Consider the following 12,692-nt stretch of genomic DNA (forward strand, 5'->3'; position numbering starts at 1 on the left):
ATCGCTTGAACCCGCGGGGGCAGAGGTTGCAGTGAGCTGAGATTGCACCACTGCACTCCAGCCTGGCAGACAGAGCGAGACTCTGTCTAAACAAACAAACAAACAAACAAACAAACAAACAAAAACCGTGACAGGTGCCAAGACAGGGTAAGTGCAGGGGCTGGGAAGCACACGGCAGGCACTAACAGGCTGACTTGGATTCCATGCTGGTTGTTCCCTCAATCCAGAGGCTGCCTCTGGGGCTTTGTAGGAGCAGAAATCTGATCTGTTCCCCCATCCATGTATACCTCTTAGGGATGGACACACCTTAGCCAAGCTCACAATGGCACAACCACCAGAAGACCAATCTGTTGATTTATAATGAAAAAAACAATTCTGAAAGACTTGGCTATTTGGATTCTCTGATCAGCATATTCTTACATAATAGACAAATCTAAGTGGGAGCCAGGTTGCCATCAACGGCTTGTTCAAAGAGAATGGATCATAAGAACGGGGGTGAGCTACATGATCTTAATGCAGTGTCACCAAGCAGTGATAGCCCAGTGCACTAATCTGCACTGTACAACCATTATCTGCCTCACAGAAGATATCTGTGTTCATGGCTCAAGGCACTGTCCCTCTGGGCACTGAGAGAGGGACTATCACAGTCCCTCTTTCTCCATATCCATTTTATAGACCCCCCTACTTACATTTACATATTCATTTTCCAGACAGAGTACAATATAATTAACTAAATATAATTTCTCTTAGGTATAATTACAATTCGTCAATCTTGTTCCCCTAAGGTGGCACACAGATAGATCCTCCAGATTACCTTTGAGTACTCACAACCTATTGGGCCCTCCCTATGTAAGTCTGATTTTATTTATCATGTTTTAATTATTTCCATGTTTATATTCAGAGTGTAATTTTAACCTTGTTTTGGAGGTGTGCTGCCTATTTTCCATGTACTAGATCTATTCTCTAGGCAGCCAAAGTTGAGTTTGGCCAATGAATGGGATGTCAGAGGTGAAAGGAAAGGAGGAAAATGTCAAGATATTTAATCCCTCAGTTCCCTCCTCATGTGATCACTACAAACAGGTTACATCTCCAGACCAAAGATTACAGCTTTTGTCATTAGGGCCCTCTTTGTTTCTGAGCTTCAGTAATAGTTGTCTTCCTTTTCCAGTTTGGGCCTCAGAGTGGTAATATTTCCCTGGTGTTACAGCCTGAAGATATTGCAGTGTCTCTTGTTGGTCTCCCTGAACCCTGTCCATATCATTGTAAATAATGTCTTTATTAAACTCTTCTCAGTATCTACTTCGCTTTTGCCATCTCTTTCCTGTTGGGACCCTGATATAGGTAGAATATTGATTTTAGACTCATATATCACCAATGGGAGGTAAAGCCAAATAAGACTGGAGCGGAGTATGTGACTAATTGGATTATATAGTGATTGAGACCCAAAGAACTAGAAATTTCATTTCAGGGGCTCTGAAAGAGCAAATTTTAAGTAATACTTCCCTGCAAAATAAATATAGGAAGTAAAATGGAATTTTGGATTTAAAAGGAATCTTAAAGAGTGTCTAGATCTTAACAACGAATACAATTGAGGCAGATAAGGTGAAGTGGTTCACCCAAAATCACAAAGTTCCTTAACTACAGGACTGAGGGTAAATTTGGCCTTCTGGTTCCTAATTCTCTGCTACTGTGTTTCCTCTGGGGACATTATCTTTATTTCTAGAAGAAGAAAGCAATATTGGTGTTGTCTTACTCCAGTTTTTTTTTCATCAAACAAGAATTCCCATAAGGGGAGGGAAAAGAAGGTAGGTGTGGTGATTTTTTAATGTGTAAACCACTTCTTAAATAATTATTTCTCCAGGTGGGGCGCGGTGGCTCATGCCAGTAATCCCAGCACTTTGGGAGGCTGAGGTGGGCAGATCATGAGGTCAGGAGATCAAGACCATCCTGGCTAACACAGTGAAACCCCGTCTCTACTAAAAAATACAAAAAATTAGCCAGGTGTGGTGGCAGGCGCCTGTAGTCCCAGCTACTAGGGAGGCTGAGGTTGGAGTCCCAGCTACTGGGGAGACTTGAACCTGGGAGGTGGAGCTTGCAGTGAGCTGACATTGCACCACCGCACTCCAGCCTGGGTGACAGTGCGAGACTCCATCTCAAAAAAAAAATTTTTTTTTATTTCTCCAGAGGTGGAGCTGGATTCCTCTCCTTTTGAATATAGGCTGGATTTAATAACTTGCTTCTAATGAACGGTATATGATAGAAAAGATGGTGTGTCACTTCCTAAATTAGGGGATAAAAGGAAATAAGATTTTCTCCTTGCTCTCTCTCTTTCTCTCAAACACTTGCTCTGGGGAAAGCCAGCAGCCATGTTGTGAGAACACAAAAGTAAAACTCCAAGCAATGCTGTGGAGAGGAACTACAGACTGCTACCCACAGCCTTTTGAGTGAGCCATCTTGGAAGCAAATCTTCCAGCCCCAGTCCAGCTTTCAGATGAACACAGCCAAGGAAAACAGTTTGACTTTGATTCAGAGCCAGAACAACCTCTCTTATATGCTCCTGAATTCCTAACCCACAGAGACTGTGAGATAATGAATGTTTGTTGTTTTAAATAGCTAAGTTTGAGGGTAATCTGTTATGGAGCAAAAGTTCATTAAGATGGCAAGGAAGGGAAAGAAAGACAGAAAAAAAAAACAAAGAGAAAAAGTCATCAGAAAAAAAAATACTGCTTGTAGAACATTCTTGCACACCACTGCCAAAAACTGTTAAGAGAATAACTAGATAACACAAAAGGCTGATGAGTTGAGGAACTGCCAAACCAACATATTTGGAGCACAGAATGTCAAGGTTTTTGTAAGAATCCAAGAAAAAATGTTTTACAATTTAAACACTTGCAAAATGCCACTCTGGTCAGATTATGGTCTATAGAAGCCCAATACTCTATTTATGAAGATGGAAAAAATTTTGTGAGAGAACATGGTTACTCTTTATGCCACTGAGCTTTGAAATCAAGAGCCTTCACCATTCCTAATTTCAACACACACACACACACACAATTTATAGACTTCAGAAAAAAAAAATGCTGAGTCCTCTATCATCTTTTTTTTATACTAAAACTGCCTCCAAGCTCCAAGAGTTGATTCTTCCATCTAGAATTATTGTGACAGTCTTTGCAGGAAGTTCAGGGAGCCTAGAGGCTAAAGGAAGCTGTTCTGGTTCAGTGTTAATATTTGGGGTGGAGATGGCTATCAGAGACCAGTAAATCTCCATAAAATAACCAAAGTTACAGTCACTAACCACCATAACAAAAGTTTTCATTTCAATGAAGAGTAGCTGTTCACTTTGTCAAACAATTATTCCTATGGTTTGAGCCTTCATGAAACACACACACACACACACACACACACACACACGCATACACATAGTCCTGCTTGCCAAGTATAGATGTCTCCCTATGAACCCGTCTTTTTGTGGCCTCATATTATATTTAATACAGGACGAGGGGGTCCTCTGAAGTTTCTGCTGAAAGGCCCCTAGTTGTTCATGCTGATATTTGGTAGCTATCATTCATTCTAAATGTAGACTTTAAAAAAAAATGCTCTTTGATTCCTTTTCCATTCAGCTTTCATCTTCTCACTCTCAATGAACAAATATTAAAAGAGAAAAGTAAAACTAAAGAAGTGTGAATATCATACAAAGTAAGGAATTTTGTGAACAGCGTAGTGTGAAAGATAATAGTGAGAGTAGCTGTTCCTTGTGCTTGCAATCAGAAGAGTCGTTGAGGAAAATGCCTTAGAGTATGCGAAACTGGTGAGGCATGTCAGATCATGAGATAGAGATGGCAATGTGGGGGAAGGCAGGCTGGGGAGGGGGCCATCTCTGTGTAACACCAAGGGGGCAGCCAAAAGAAGGGGAATGTATCAGAGAGGAAAAAAATCGCTGAAATTAAAGAAGAAATGGGAAAACACATTTATGAAAGGTGAAAAATGGCACTGACTCAAGTAAAAGCTTTATTCAGAGATATACTAAAAGATGTAAATCAGATAAAGGAGAAAATGTTTATTTATTTACATAAATAAATATCAGTTAAAAAAAAAAAAGATGAGGCTAGTGTGGTAACTCACACCTGTAATCCCAGCACTTTGGGAGGCCAAAGCAGGAGGATCACTTGAGTTCAGGAGCTTGAGACCAGCCTGGGCAACAAAGTTAAACTCCAAATCTACAAAAAATAAAAAAATTAGCTGAGTGTGGTGGCGCATGCCTGTAGTCCTAGCTACTCAGGAGGCTAAGGTGGGAGAATCGCTTGAGCCCAGGACTTGGAGGTTGCAGCGAGCTATGATCGTGTCATTGCACTCCAGTCTGGGCTAGAGAGAGACACTGTCTCTAAAACAAACAAACAAAAAAAACAAAAGATGAGTCAGCAATTTCTGTGAGTGACCCCAAGACTTCTACAGAATGATGAATGTCCACACCATCCAGCTCTGCAAGACAGCCTCTTATGATTATGCAAGTAATCTTAAAGCAGGATGAAATAAGATTCCTTCTAATGCTCTGGGATTGTACTGTTTTTATTTTCCTAATGGGAGACTGGATTTTAAGTGGCAGAGGCAAACAGCTGAGAGTTAGAAAGCATAATAAAGTTCATGAGGAAAAAGAGAGTTCCTGGAACAGACTGGCTTACCACTGCATTTGCAAATAATTCCCCTACTGTTAAAATAAGCCTTTGGCAGATACATTTGGTTTGATTTTGGGAAAAGGGAAATAATAAAATCCATGACACTGGTGCTTTTTGCTATCTCATTTAAGGAAACTAACAAAAGAATAGTAGAAATTAGAGGCACTCAACATTTTACAATTCAGACTAAAATTTTTTTCATCATTTAACTGCAAAGACTAATGGTAGCCAGCAACAGGATAATACCTCGGGCCTAAATAATGTTACAAGAAGATGACAGACTAGAATTTCCAGTATTTTGAAGCCAATAACTGAATAACTTAAAAGAGCTTGAACTAGTGCTTTTGTCTCAGGAGACAGTAGTCAATACAATCAGGCATAAATCATTTAAAAACAGAGCCAGCATATGGGTTGCCTTCTAACTGTGTGAAATATACAAAAATGCTAGGCAAAATGTGATTAGCATTCCGATACATTACAGATAGAGCTTGAAATAAGGCACGAATATTCATGCAATCCTCAGCGATATGAATAACAATAGAAACTGAAAATATACTGCATGAGAAAAATGCTAATGAAATATTAATAAGCAAAAATTTCTGTGCATAATCAGTGAAACTGAAGGGTTATTACAGCTTAGGAATCTATTGTTTATGGAAAAGTGAAGGTATATAAATAAAAAGGGGACAGAACTAAAAATGGTAGAGGCAGTCTATTTTGTTATCTAAGCATCAGGAGAAAAATATAAAGTATGATTCCAAATTTATTTTTAAAAAATAACAGTTGTCTCTGAATATTGGGACTATGCAAAATTTCTTGTTTTTCAAATAATTCTATGATCAACCTTATTATTATTTTAAATATTATTTTTAAAAATTGGACTTTGGGTTTAAGGCCAGTACTGTATATAACTAGAGGAAAGAGCACATGTAAGTTGTAGCCTACAAAAATAATATTATTATAAGGATGACAGGAACAGATGGATTCTATTTTCATTTTGGTGACAAATACTTAGGTCTAGATTCAGTATAAACAACTATAGAGTGAAGGCAGGAAAGAGGAAAAAAATTTTTAAAGAATGAGAAAAGAAAAATTAATTTCATTAAAATCTTAATTATCCGATTTTCTGAAAAGATAAAAATGGTACAAAACAAAAACTGTAAGGGATATTAAAGAGAATATTGAACAAAGTTGACTTCCTGCAGAGTTTAAAATTATGGGTATGTACATTGTATTGAATGTGAGGTATTTCTATTGAGACATAAATAGAATCATAGATCTCTAGACCTAAAAGGAGTTTTAGAGATTATCTGGTATCCAATTCCTTCATTTTACAGAAAAAAACTGAGACCCAGAGAGTCCCAAACCTTGTAAGAGAGAGTTTGAGATTTGAACACAAGACTTGAGTGCTCCTTCTGTCTGATTTCATTGTAATTTACGCTGTATGTGAGCATCACAGTCAACTACATACCACAACTTCCCCAAAGGAGAAGGAACATTCATTAGGGCTGGAACAAGACATAATAAATGCAATATTTTAGGCCAGGCTCAGTGGCTCACACCTATAATCCCAGCACTTTTGGAGGCCAAGGCGGGTAGACCACCTGAGGTCAGGAGTTTGACATAAGCCTGGCCAACATGGTGAAACCCCGTCCCTACTAAAAATACAAAAGTTAGCCGGGCATGGTTGTGGGCACCTGTAGTCCCAGCTACTTGGGAGGCTGAGGCATGAGAATTGTTTGAACCCAGGAGGCTGAGGTTGCAGTGAGTGGAGATCACGCCACTCCACTACAGCCTGGGCAACAGAGCAAGACTTCGTCTCAAAAAAAAAAAAAAAAAAAAGCAGTATTTTAAAATGTTATGTTCAATCTGTCTAAAAACTGAAAAGTGTTGGGTAACTAAAGGGGAAGGAAGGAAAGAGGTCAGTTAATTTTAAGGTTGAATGGAGGAAATGGGAGGGGTAGGGTGGGTATAGGGGCTGTCAATGAACCCAAACACAACTTGGAAGGCATGAGTAAAAGAGATTAGCCAACTGAGACTGATCTTGACTCAAGGGAAGGAAAAGGCAGAATGGGATAGCTCTCTGTAGAAAATTTCCTATAGTGATAGTGAATGAAAATAATGAAACTTTAGGTATTTAGGTCTAAGTTTGTAGAAAGACTACAGACTCAGAAGTGATTTTTTTTTTTTTTTAAGGAAAGCCAAATAACAAAGATTTCTGGAAGTTATGAATAGAGAACAGAGGATTAATAGGGTTCTGTTCAGGAACTGTTACTCAAAGAGAAAGCAAGAAGTAAGCTGGGTGTGGTGGTACACGCCTATAACCCCAGCTACTCAGGAGGCCAATGAGGGAGGATCGCTGGAGCTCAGGAGTTTGAGACCAGCCTGAGCAACACAGCAAGACTCTGTCTCTGAAAAAAAAAAAAAAAAAAAAAAAAAAAAAAGAAGTAGAAAGTAGAAAGAGGGTAGATGCGGCAGGGCGCAGTGGCTCACGCCTGTAATCCCAGCACTTTCGGAAGCCGAGGTGGGAGGATCATGAGGTCAGGAGATCGAGACCATCCTGGCTAACATGGTGAAACCCCATCTCTACTAAAAATACAAAAAATTAGCCAGGCGTGGTGGCGGACGCCTGTAGTCCTAGCTACTCTGGAGGCTGAGGCAGGAGAATGGCATGAACCCAGCAGGCGGAGCTTGCAGTGAGCCGAGACCGCACCACTGCACTCCAACCTGGGTGACAGAGCGAGACTCCGTCTCAAAGAAAAAGAAAAGAGGGTAGGAGACAGGAGTGACAGAGAATGTAACACAAGAACACAGAAATAATTGGATTTTTAAGGAATTATTTGACACAAAATAGTGCAACCAGATTTTAGGAAGAAACTCTCTCTAAGGAGTAAAAATAAAAGCTCACAACAAAAAATACATAAAGAGTAGGTTGAAGATATTTATATTTAGGTTCCTGTTATATTAACAATAAGTGCAAACTATAAAAATGAGTAGAAGAAGCCTATCAATAAATAATGAAAAGAGAAGAGATTGGCTTTTGATAAATACATTGCAAATGTTTCAAGTTTTTTCTTTTATCACCCAGAAAAATTTGTTTTAAACATATTTATGAAGTTTTATGAACACAGCATTGGCAGCTTAAGAGTAAAACAAAAAAAAAAAGAAGAAGATTGTCAAGTATATTTTTTATGACTAATGCTGACCTGTCTGTCCCACTTCTGCTAGAATCAGAGGCTCCTGCAATTATGCAATAAAGCCAGCTGGGAGGATCAGACAGGGCCCTGCACACTGTGGGGAGATAGATGTGTTTTAGGGGAGGCAACCCTATGGAAAATGGCCACATCTTGCCAACTGCTGTCTCGGGGGCTTTGGCTCTAAACCAAGGATCTGCATAATGGTATCAGCTGCTCTCCCTATCGCAGCCCTGCTGATAACATTCTCAGGCTCTATTTAATAGCAAACGATGATGCGTTTCTGCCCAATACCAGCAAATCGGTAAAAAGGACGCATGTCCACTCACCTCTGAATTAAGTATCTCAGTTTATAGTCTCTCAGACCATCTTATATTTCTCATAATTATGTAATTTGTTTCTATTTTTGTTTAATATCAGTTTCTCCAACCAGGATATAAGGACAGGAACAGTTTGCCTCTATCCTAATTGTCCTTTGGTGTAACCATAACTTCTAGCATGGTGCCTTGTACAGAGTAAGTGCTATAAATAATGTTGAGTTCATGGATGAACTCTCTCTCAGAGAGTCACTGCAGCTATTAAAGGATATGTTCCTTAATCTATGTCAAACAGGTAACTTTCTACAGTTTTAAATCCTGGAGAATGGTTGCATTTCAAATATCTTCCAAGGCTTATTCTTATTCATTTGCTTACTGCAAGTCTCAGCGTTAATGTTTTTGATTCATTGGGATGTGCTCCAAAAATAGAACATCTAATCTAAATACATAAATTGGCCCAGGACTGCATCCTGGACATCTTATTATTATTGTTGATGATAAACTCAGGTTTCAACTCTCTTCCCAATAGCTTTCCATCCTCCCTGGATTATTTCGTGCCAAAAAAGGCATGCTTTATAGAGCTCTTAGTTCCTTAAGTGGCAGGTTCTATTTAAATACATAGATAAGCGTTGTCAGGCTGGGCTGCTAAGAGTGAACTACTACTGGAAAGTAACATTGCAGTAAAAACAATACTGTTGGAAGCTTTCTATATTTCTTCCATCCTTCCTCGTTTCTTGGAAAACTTGAGAAGGGCCTCGTTTAAAAGAAATTCCGAAGAAGAATAGTTAAAAAACTAGCAATAGCTAGAAATGTCATTATAACATTAACTTTATCATATATGCAAGCATATGCAAGCAGTAGGTATATTTGATATTATAACTATTGCATGATCTTACTTTAACATAGCCCCTGAGAAATTCTGGGGAATGGCTCAAATCTTCCCTCAGTGCTTGTTTATATTTTAAAGAGTTTATGTGACTTTTTTCTTTTTCTTTTTTTTTTTCTGAGACAGAGTCTCTCTCTGTCACCCAGGCTGGAGTGCAGTGGTGCAATCTTGGCTCACTGCAACCTCTGCCTCCTGGGTTCAAGTGATTCTCCTGCCTCAGCCTCCCGAGTAGCTGGGACTACAGGTGTGTGCCACCACACCTGGCTAACTTTTGTATTTTTAGTTGAGACGGGGTTTTGCCATGTTGGCCAGGCTTGTCTTGAACTCCTGGCCTCAAGCTGTCTATCCACCCTCAGCCTCCCAAAGTGTTGGGATTACAGGAATGAGCCACAGTGAAGGCCTGTGAGGTGTTTTTATTTATTTATTTATTTTTATTTTTTAGCTTATGTCCAATCTTTTAAGACAACACCCTTATTCTATTAGGATCCATGAGGAGTAACACATTTCTTGGGAAAATGAAATTTTTCATAGTTTTGAAGTACCAGCGGTGCCTACAAGAAATGATTTAACAAAATTTAACCTTAGGTGTCCTCACTGAGTTACGATGATTTCTTTCTTAATTTTCCCTGTGGCAGGGTAATGTCTTAGAAAAGAATGAGGTCTCTAAGCTGCTCTACAAACAGATCATTCTAGTTGATATGCTTTATATATATTCTGCTGACTCTGTTTCTGCTAGTAAATGGTTGGAAAACCTTGGTTTCGTCATTTTTAACCTCCATCTGGCCTCGCTTCTCTCAACTACAAATTGAAGGAATTGAATAAGATCAATGGTTTAGAATATTTAGCAACAAAACTCTTTCTTCAAATGAAATATTTTGTCAAAGCCTGAAGTATGGAATAGAATATGGCTCCAATTAATGTAGCTTGAAAATCACTAATCTAAATACTATCTTATGTCATTTGATTATGAAATATTATCATTTCCATTAATTGATTCATATCATATCCAGTGAGTATTAATAAACACTGAAATGAATTCATATAATATTCAGTGAGTATTTATTAATACTCACTGAATGCCTGCTAGGTACGCCTAAGGACCGCTAAGGATCCTGCTGTATCATGTGTGCAAGCCAGGTATCTTCCAATACATTATTTCCAAAGGGAGACCAAATGATTCCCCAAAGAAACAAAAAGTTACGAGTACAAAAGAATGTACAACATAGACAGCAATTACTTCTGGCCAAGGGGTGAAATAAGTCTTCATGAGGGGGTGGCACTTAAGCAGGAGGTAGGATTTTTGACTGGGGAGGATGGGTATGGATTTCCAAGTGGGGCAAACATAGTAAGTGAAGGTACGGAGACAGGAAATTGAAAGGTATGTTCAGAGAAAGGCAAGTGTTCCCGTTTGGTTATAGTATAAGTGGTAAGATGGAGACTTTGAGCTAAAGCTGGGAAATTAGGTTGGAATCAGATTATGGAAGTCCTCAGATTTCATGATAATGAGGTTTGCTTTTATTCTCCAGGAAATACAAAGCCATTGGAAATTTTTTGTTTTATTTTTAGCAGAAAATGACATAAACAGAAATGTACCCAGAAAAGATTTCTCAAGTAATAATGTGTAACTAGAAATGGGAAAGACTGGAGACAGGATGGTTAATTGAGAGACAACAGTCCTGATGAGAAGTGATGAAGACCCAGCCTAGGATGGTGCTATGGACTGAATTGTGTCCCTTGCTCCAAATTCATATGTTGAAGTCCTAACCCCCAATGTGACCGCATTTGGAAACAGAGCTTTTAGGAGATAATTAAGGTTAGATTAGGTCATAAGGGTGGACCTTGTAGGACTGGGGGCCTGATAAGAAGAGGAAGAGACAACAGAGCCCTCTCTCCATGCACACACACCAAGAGAAGGCCATGTGAACACACAGTGAGAAGGTGGCCATCTACAAGCCAGGAAGAGAGCCATCACCAGACCTCAACCTGATCTTGGACCTCCATTCAAATAAATTTCTTTTGTTTAAGCCACCCAGTCTATGGTGCTTTGTTATGGCAGCCAGAGCTAACTAAGACAGACAGTGACATTAGAAATGGCAGGAAGAAGACAAATGTCAGCAAGGTACCACAGAAGTAGAATTGACAGGACTTGACAACCAATCTGCTTTGGGACATGAGAGATGTTGGGGCTCAGAAAACAATACCGTAAAATGAAGGCTTCAGAAGCAAAAGCGTTCTCTGGCCTCTCCTGTCCTGTCTCTCAGTCCCATTGTCTCCCAAGGCCAGCCATAGAAATTAGAATCCCTCTTCTCCAAGGTAGGTCATAGAAACCAGAACCCCTTTTCCCCCAAGATAGGCATAAAACCTAAAAATATTACTCTAACTTTCACTCTGCCTTTCTGTGTAAAAGCTTGCTATAAAGAAAATTGTCTGACCTTATTTGACTGTAGGTCATAAGACCCCCATTCCACAGAGGGTCCTGCCCTCTACCCAGAAGGAAAGAATGCACACTCAGGGGCCAGGAATAATCTAGACAGACAGGCCTTGCTGAGGTTCCCCGTTCTGTCTATTCGCATCAGATCCTAATCTTTTTGTCCAGTCGTATTTCTATATGGCTGTCCATACTTTGTTGAATTGAACCTAAGCATAAAAATGGACAATTTCTCCTGTATCTGTGGGTCTTCCTTCTGAAAGCTTCCATGTATACATGTTAAGTAAATTTGTATGCCATTTCTGCTATTAATCTGCCTTTTGTGAGCTGAGTTTTTTTCAGTGAACTTTCAGAGGGCCAAGGGGAACTTTCTCCTTTGGCCCCTGCAGAGGCAAAAGTCAACTGTGGCTCTGAGAGTCTAAGCCGGAGACTAGAAGGTGTTATGACACCACTTACAGAGATAGAGAATGATAACGGGGAAGAACAATTCTGAGAGCACAGAGCTAGATTTTGTTTGTTTGTTTGTTTTGTGTTTTTTTTTTTTTTTTTGAGATGGTGTCTCACTCTGTTGCCCAGGCTGGAGCGCAGTAGTGCGATCTTGGCTCACTGCAAGAGAGCTAGGTTTTTTTTTCCTGACAAGTTTGGTTATTGAATTTGAGGTGTTGGCAATGTACCCATATGCAGAGTCTTCCAGGAGGTAAATGAAATTGTGGCTTGGTGGTTAAGAGGGAAGATTGAATGAAAAATTTCATTTATTTTGGAGTCATCTGTAGAGGGATAACACCAAAGACTTCTCACTGATGAATAAAAACATTAATTAATGCACAATATGCTGCAGATAGAAAAAGATCTATACATCCACTACAAATCATACCCCTCTCTATGTCTGTTAGGTAGGCCTAGCTTGTGCGTGATTTTACAAGTTCTAGAACTTGTACAGTAAAAGAATTGGAAAATGTAGAATGTCTACCTTTAAAATGGTAAATAAAATGTACTTTAAACACCTGAAAGTATTCCCTTGTGCTTTGATACATGTGCAATCTGTTTCTGTTGGCAAGAGAAAGACTAAACAGAATTTAGCAGACCATACAGTTCAACAAACAAAAGATACTATGACCCTGAAGCAGGGTAAATGGTAAACTGTTCTTCAAATAAAGCACACATTTGCTCTAGGAGGACTGAAAGCAAAAATAG

The sequence above is a fragment of the Gorilla gorilla genome, chromosome 6 (genome assembly GCF_029281585.2).
Source record: "Gorilla gorilla gorilla isolate KB3781 chromosome 6, NHGRI_mGorGor1-v2.1_pri, whole genome shotgun sequence".
NCBI classification, from domain to species: Eukaryota; Metazoa; Chordata; class Mammalia; order Primates; family Hominidae; genus Gorilla; species Gorilla gorilla.